The sequence below is a fragment of the Pinus tabuliformis genome, chromosome 4_2, assembly GCF_031772625.1.
Source record: "Pinus tabuliformis cultivar Carrire ecotype Pingquan chromosome 4_2, CPIR1, whole genome shotgun sequence".
Taxonomy (NCBI): Eukaryota; Viridiplantae; Streptophyta; class Pinopsida; order Pinales; family Pinaceae; genus Pinus; species Pinus tabuliformis.
Genome location: NC_142304.1, coordinates 90658072 through 90665661, shown reverse-complemented (window position 1 = coordinate 90665661; position 7590 = coordinate 90658072). Strand labels below are relative to the sequence as shown.

The 7590-nt window shown below is 45.5% G+C and overlaps 1 non-coding gene and 1 pseudogene across 1 annotated transcript; both read left to right on the top strand.

Annotated features, from left to right (window-relative positions):
- Window positions 1-896: 896 nt before the first annotated feature.
- LOC149168403 (18S ribosomal RNA) lies at window positions 897-2706 on the top strand (annotated as a pseudogene).
- A 1152-nt stretch (window positions 2707-3858) lies between these two features.
- Window positions 3859-7244, top strand: LOC149168402 (25S ribosomal RNA). The gene has a single exon (XR_016259987.1). It is a non-coding gene; the product is annotated as a 25S ribosomal RNA (ribosomal RNA).
- The last annotated feature ends 346 nt before the right edge of the window (window positions 7245-7590 follow it).

Below are 7590 nucleotides of genomic sequence, written 5' to 3'. Positions count from 1 at the left end.
TGGGCTTGGATGGTCTTGTTTTATTTCCTTCCATTTCCTTTGTATTGAGGCTGCTGTAGGTGATCATGCAATCAAGGTCCATCATTACTGCTGTCTGGGTGGACTTCTAGGTGGCCTTTGTGCGGGGATGGGAGGTTGGGGGGCATTTGTAGGGGAGGTTGCGGGCTCGATTTGGCTTGTATTATTTCCTTCCCTTGCCTTTGTGTCGAGGCTTCCACAGGCGATCATCCAATCGAGGTCCACTGCGGCTTTTTTCTGGGTGGACTCCTAGGTGGCATCAGTGTGTGGTGGGGAGGTTTGTATCAACTCTCTATGATAGGATTTGCAGTTGGTCATCCTATTTTTATTTCCTTCCTTTTCCTTCAAATTGAGGTTGCCGCAGGTGATCAAGAGATCGAGGTCCATCATTGCTACTCGCCTGGTGGATTCCTATGTGGCCTCAGAGCGGGGCGAGGAGGGTTGGGGCTCATTTATAATATAGAGGTTGTGTGGTTGGTTGTTCTCCATTTATTTCCTTTGCATCGAGGCTACCACAGGTGATTGGGAGATCAAGGTCCACTATTGTTGCTATCCGGGTGGACTCCTAAGTGGGCTCGGTGTAGAGTGTGTAGTCTTTTGGAGGCATTTCTAAGGGAGTGGGTGAGTGATTGCTCATTCTCTTATTAGTTGGGGTGTGGTTGCAAACTCTGAAGTGGCCTTGGTGCATTGTGCCTCAGCAGGTCTACCCATTCATTTGCCATGTCCTTGGCATGTTGTGTGTGATTCCTTCTTGGGATGCAAGAGGTGCAAGGCATAAAAGTTGTACATGATATTTTGATATCTCTTTGACTTGATGGGTGTTCAAGTTGGCTCTTGGTAAGAGTGCACCCATAATTCCCTTTGAAATGGGAGGGTGCTACTTGGTTGATCCTACCAGTAGTCATATGCTTGTCTCAAATATTAAGCCATGCATGTCTAAGTATGAACTAATTCTAACTGTGAAACTATGGATGGCTCATTAAATCAGTTATATTTTTTTTGATGGTACCATACTACTTAGATAACCATAGTAATTCTAGAGCTAATATGTGCAGCAAGTCCCGACTCTTTGGAAGGGATGCATTTTTTAGATAAAAGGCTAGCACGGGCTTGCCCGCTTCTCCGGTGAATCATGATAACTCGATGGATTGCACAACCCTTGTGCTAGCAATGCTTCATTCAAATTTTTTCCCTATCAACTTTCGACGTAGGATAGAAGCCTACCATGGTGGTGATGAGTGATGGAGAATTAGGTTTCGATTCTAGAGAGGGAGCCTGAGAAATGACTACCACATCCAAGGAAGGTAGCAAGGGTACAAATTACCCAATCCTGACATGGGGAGGTAGTGACAATAAATAACAATACTAGGCTCATCGAGTCTGGTAATTGGAATGAGTACAATCTAAATCCCTTAACAAGGATCCACTGGAGGGAAAATCTAGTTCTAGTAGCCGCGGTAATTCCAGCTCCAATAGTGTATATTTAATTTGTTGCAGTTAAAAAGCTCGTAGTTGGGTCTTGGGTCATAAGGGTCAGTCTGCCTACTCAGTGTCCACCTACCCTTCCATCCCTTTTGTCGGCAGTGTGATCGTGGCCTTAATTGGCTGGGTCACGGCTCTGGCACTGTTATTTTGAAAAAATTAGAGTGCTCAAAGCAAGATTATGCTATGAATACATTAGCATGGAATAACGTGATAGGAGTCTGATCCTATTGTGTTGTCCTTCGGGATTGGAGTAATGATTAATAGGGACTGTCGAGGGAATTTGTATCTCATTGTCAGAGGTGAAATTCTTGGATTTATGAAAGATGGACCACTGTGAAAGCATTTTCCAAGGATGTTTTCATTAATCAAGAATGAAAGTTGGGGGCTCAAAGTCGATCAGATACCACCTAGTCTCAACCATAAATGATGCCGACCAGGGATCAGTGAATGTTTCTCTAAGGACTCCGCTAGCACCTTCTAAGAAATCAGAGTGTTTGGGTTCTGGGGTGAGTATGGTCACAAGGCTGAAACTTAAAGGAATTGATGGAAGTGAACCACCAGGAGTGGAGTCTGCAACTTAATTTGACTCAACACAGGGAAACTTAACAGGTCCAGACATAGTAAGGATTGAAAAATTGAGAGCTCTTCCTTGATTCTATAGGTGGTGGTGCATGGTCATTCTTAGTTAGTGGAGTGATTTGTATGGTTAATTCTGATAACGAACAAGACCTCAGCCTGCTAACTAGCTATGCGGAGGTTCCCCTTCACATCCAGCTTCTTAGAGGGACCATGGCCTTTTAGGCCATGGAAGTTTGAGGCAATAACAGGTACGTGATGCCCTTAGATGTTCTAGGCCGTACATGTGCTACATTGATGCAGCCAATGAGTTTTTCTTCTTGGTTCAAGAGGATCGGGAAATCTTCTCAAATTGCATCGTGTTGGGATAAACCATCGCAATTGTTGGTCTTCAACGAGGAATTCCTAGTAAGCACGTGTCATCAACTCGTGTTGACTACGCCCCTGCCCTTTATACACACTGCCTGTCACTCCTACCAATTGAATGATCCAGTGAAGTGTTTGGATTGCGTCAATGATGATGGTTCTCTACCATCGGCGTCATGAGAAGTTCATTAAACCTTATCATTTAGAGGAAGGAGAAGTCGTAACAAGGTTACCATAGGTGAACCTGTGATAGGATCATTGATAGCAGGGGTTTTCTTTTTTGGTTCGGGTTGGTTGGGTTTCAATTGCAATGTGAGACTGTGTGGTGTGTCTCTAAGGGAACGGGTTTGGTGTTTGGCAGGAACATTGTAGGTTGCTTGTCTTGAGGTAACGCTTGTTTTTTCGTGTGTGTACTTGAAAGCGATGCTTGTTCTTATCCCACCAATCCTTTGTTTTTCTTCTCCCCAATGTGTTTCTGTAGGGGGTTCAGAAGCTTGTTTCTTGGGAGCCCTTCTGACGATCTATTCAGTCGGGCATGGTTGTTGCATTTGAGGTGCTTGGGAAATACAATGGATAAATTTATACTCATTCGTAGTGGTGATGCTCGGTCTTCTGTTGATTGGAAGGCATGGGCCAAGGGTGCGAGCTTCCATAGTTAGTTCTCTTGAAAAGGTAGCGATGGTTGATGTGTTCCTTGGGTGAGCGTTTTTGCTGGTGGTTGGGTCGAGGGAGTGGTTGTACGTGTGCCTAGTAGCTCAAACCTTCCGTGAGGGGAAATTGTTAAGGTGGTGTCAATATGGGATGGATGAAGAGCAGTTCAACTTGTTGGGCTGACTCATTGGGCTGGCCACCCTAGTCCTTCTGACTGTTCCTTGATATGCCCTCGTAGAAGGGTTGGGTGTCTAGGTAATGAAAAACCCCTCCCTCAGTCTGAGCCCCATTGAGATCGCAGTTTTCCCTACCGATGGGCATGAGGGTGGCAATCATATCTCGTGCCTTTGCCATTGAGGGAATTCCTTGTCCTCTCGTGAGCCATTCCCCTTCTAAGGAAAATGAAGTAGTGGGTTGTGTCTTTGTTCCTCCCTTTGGATTGTGGGTTTTTTGTGGAACTTAGTCATTTCTTTGTTTCGTGATGTGCACTTTGAGGGCATGTCTGTTTGGGAATCACATCCCATTCAAATGCACTCCCTGCAATATGTTAGGGAGTAGCGGAGCTGTTCATACGTGCGTAATGCGGTGCAGTTACTGAAATACCTCAAGCGATGTTTCGTGGTGTGTGTCAGTGAGCGGTGATATTGTCCCCTTGGATGGGCAGTCGACGTTAGCTGATGCGGGTTTTGTGTGGTATCGCTCGAAATTTCTTTGCTCTCTCTTGTCCTCCCATCGGGTAGGGTGGATTTAGCTCCAACTTTGCAACCTCAGTTCAGGAAAGAACACCTACTGAGTTTAAGCATATAATTAAGTGAAGGAAAAGAAACTTACAAGGACTCCCCCAGTAGCAGCGAGCGAATCGAGAAGAGCCCAGCATGAAAATCAAGGGGCAGCATTGCCTGAATTGTATTCTATAGAAGCATCCTCAGCAGTTGACCTGGGCCAAGTCCCTTGGAAGGGGGCACCTGAGAGGGTGACAGCCCCGTCGGGCCGGGACCCTGCCGCATCACGAGGTGTTGTCGGCGAGTCGGATTGTTTGGGAATTTAGCCCTAATTGGGTGGTAAATTCCATCCAAGGCTAAATAAGGGCGAGAAACAAATAACGAACAACTGTCGTGAGGGAAAGTTGAAAAGTATTTTGAAAAGAGAGTTAAAGAGTGCTTGAAATTTCTGGGAGGGAAGTGGATGGAGGTTGTCAATGAATCTCAGTCGAATGTGGAATGGCTCTAGTTGGTCCATCGCTCGACTTGAGGTGCAAACCAACACAGGCAGCTGCATCGTCACAAGCATGGATGGATTATTACCTATCTTTTTTCCATTACGGTGGTTGAGGAATGAAGCATGTGCCCTTATGGTAGGCTATGTGCACATGTGCGCTCGTGGTGTTGGTTGGCAGGCTTTCCATTCGACCCATCTTGAAACACGGACCAAGGAGTCTAACATGTGTGCGAGTCGATGGGTTTGAAAACTAGCAAGGCGCAAGGAAGCTGACGGGCGAGATCCTCTCTCTGGGTTGTGCATTGTCAATCAACCTTGAGCTTATGCAAAGGGTTTGAGTGCGAGCACACTTGTTGGGACCTTAAAGATGGTGAACTATGTCTGAGCAAGGCGAAGCCAGAGGAAACTCTGGTGGAGGCTCATAGCAATAATGACGTGTAAATCATTTGTCTGACTTGGATATAGGAGCGAAATACTAATCAAACCATCTAGTAGCTGGTTTCCTCCAACGTTTCCCTCAAGATAGCTGCAACTCACACGTGAGTTTTATCAGGTAAAGAAAATAATTAGAGGCATCGGGGGTGTAATGCCCTCGACCTATTCTCAATCTTTAAATAGGTAAGAGGGTGCGACTGCTCCATTGAGCCATGCTGTGGAACCGAGAGCTCCAAGTGGGCCATTTTTGGTAAGTAGAACTGGCGATGTAGGATGAACCGAATGTTGAGTTACGGTGCTGAATTGCACGCTAACCTAGATCCCACAAAGGGTGTTGGTTGATTAAGATAGCAGGACGGTGGTCATGGAAGTCGAAATCTGCTAAGGAGTGTGTAACAACTCACTTCTCAAATCAACTAGCCCCAAAAATGGATGGCACTAAAGCGCACAACCTATACTCAACCGTTAGAGAGATTTCCTAGCTCCGATGAGTAGGAGGATGTGGGCATTGTTGAGAATCCTAAGGCATGAACTTGGGTGGATCGGCCCCTGGTGCAGATCTTAGTGGTAGTAGCAAATATTCAAATGCAAAATTTGAAGACAGAAGTGGGGAAAGGTTCCATGTGAACAACACTTGGACATGGGTTAGTCGATCCTAAGAGATGGGTAAGCCGTGTATCAAGGGTACACTCTGCATGAGCATCGGAAGGGAATTAGGTTAATATTCCCGAACTGGGACATGGCGGCGAGTGGCAACGTTAGGAAATCTGGAGACATCGTCGGGGACCCCAGGAAGAGTTATCTTTTCTTTTTAACAGCTTTCCCACCATGGAATCAGTTCACTAGGAGATAGGGTCCATTAGTTGGAAGAACATCACACGTCTTGCAGTGTCCAGTTTTCCCTCGATAACCCTTGAAAATCTGGAGGACCGAGTACCGTTCATGCCCGGTCATACTCATAACCACATCAAGTCTCCAAGGTGAACAACCTCTAGTCAATAGAACAATGTAGGTAACTGAAGTCAGCAAAAAAGATCCATAACTTTAGCAAAAGGACTGGCTCTAAGGGCTAGGCCTAGGGGTCTGTACCCTACCCGAGCTGCTCTCGCAACGACGGTGGGCAGTCGCGTGTCAATTGGGCTATGAGCATAGAATGCCCCCTACAGGGTGCTTTTCCCTAGGCATCAAATAGTCAACTCAGAACTGGTACAAACAAGGGGAATTTGATTGTTTAATTAAAACAAAGCATTGCAATGGTCCCTGCACATGCTGACATAATGTGATTTTTTCACAGTGCTCCGAATGTCAAAGTGAAGAAATTCAACCAAGTGTGAGTAAACGACGAGAGTAACTATGACTCTCTTAAGGTAGCCAAATGACTCATCATATAATTAGTGATGCACATGAATGGATTAATGAGATTCCCACTATCCCTATCTACTATCTCATGAAACCACAGCCAAGGGAATGAGTTTGGCAGAATCAACAGGGAAAGAAGACCCTTTTGAGCTTGACTCTAGTTCGACTTTGTGAAATGACATGAGAGGTGTAGAATAAGTGGGAGCTGTTTCTGGCACAAGTGAAATACCACTACTTTTAATGTTATTCTACTTATTCCGCGGGGTGAAGATAGGGCCCTGCCCCTATTTTTGGCCTTAAGGCATGTTCCGGTGGGTCAATCCAAGTGGAAGACATTGTTAGGTGGGGATTTTTGCTGGGGCAACACATCTGTTAAAAGATAATGCAGGTGTCCTAAGATGAGCTCAACAAGAACAAAACTCTCGTGTGGAACAAAAGGGTAAAAGCTCATTTGATTTTGATTTTAAGTACGAATACAAACCATGAAAGCAAGGCCTATCAATCCTTTAGATTTTCGGAATTTGAAGCTAGAGGTGTTAGAAAAGTTACCACAGGGATAACTGGCTTGTGGTAGCCAAGCGTTCATAGCGACGTTGCTTTTTGATCCTTCGATGTCAGCTCTTCCTATCATTGTGAAGCACAATTCACCAAGTATTGGATTTTTCACCCACCAATAAGGAACATGAGCTGGGTTTAGGCCGTCATGAGACAGGTTAGTTTTACCCTACTGATGAACCGCACCAAAATAGTAATTCAACTTAGTATGAGAGGAACTATTGATTCACATAATTGGTCATCGTGCTTGGTTGAAAATTCAGTGGCACGCAGCTACCGTGTGTCGAATTATGATTGAATGCCTCTAAGTCAGAATCCATGCTAGAAGTGGTGCATGTCGCTCTTCGACTGTATCTCGACCTTCAGTAGGGGCATCGCTTTGTCACCCCCAGGGGCCTGTGTCACTTGTAAACCGCGACTGTGAAGCATCTCAGTCAGGGCATCTTTGAATTTCAATTCCAAGTAGTCATTGAGAAGAATCCTTTGTAGATGACTTAAATACGTGACAGGGTATTGTAAGTGGCAGAGTATCCTTGCTGCCATGATCCACTGAGATTCAGCCCTTGGTCACCTTGATTCAGAGCTTTGCTCTTTTCACGAACAGATCTAGACAACCCTCTCGCTCTTGCACCTTTGCCTCTTCCTCCAGAGGACAAATTTTTCTTGCTTTGGGGTAGGAAATTAAGGGTTTCCACATCGGAACGGAAAAGGCACCAAAGCCCGGGAAAATTGGGGTTTCCATGTCGCACTTCATCGCCCAAAATTTTGGGGTTTCCATGTCGTGCCCCGGTGCCCAAAATTTGGGGTTTCCATGTTGCGACAAAAAAGGCACCCAAGCCTGGGAAAAATTGAGGTTTCCATGCCGTGCCCCGATGCCCAAGCATGGGAAAAATTTGGGTTTCCATGCCGCATGTTGGCACCCAAAAT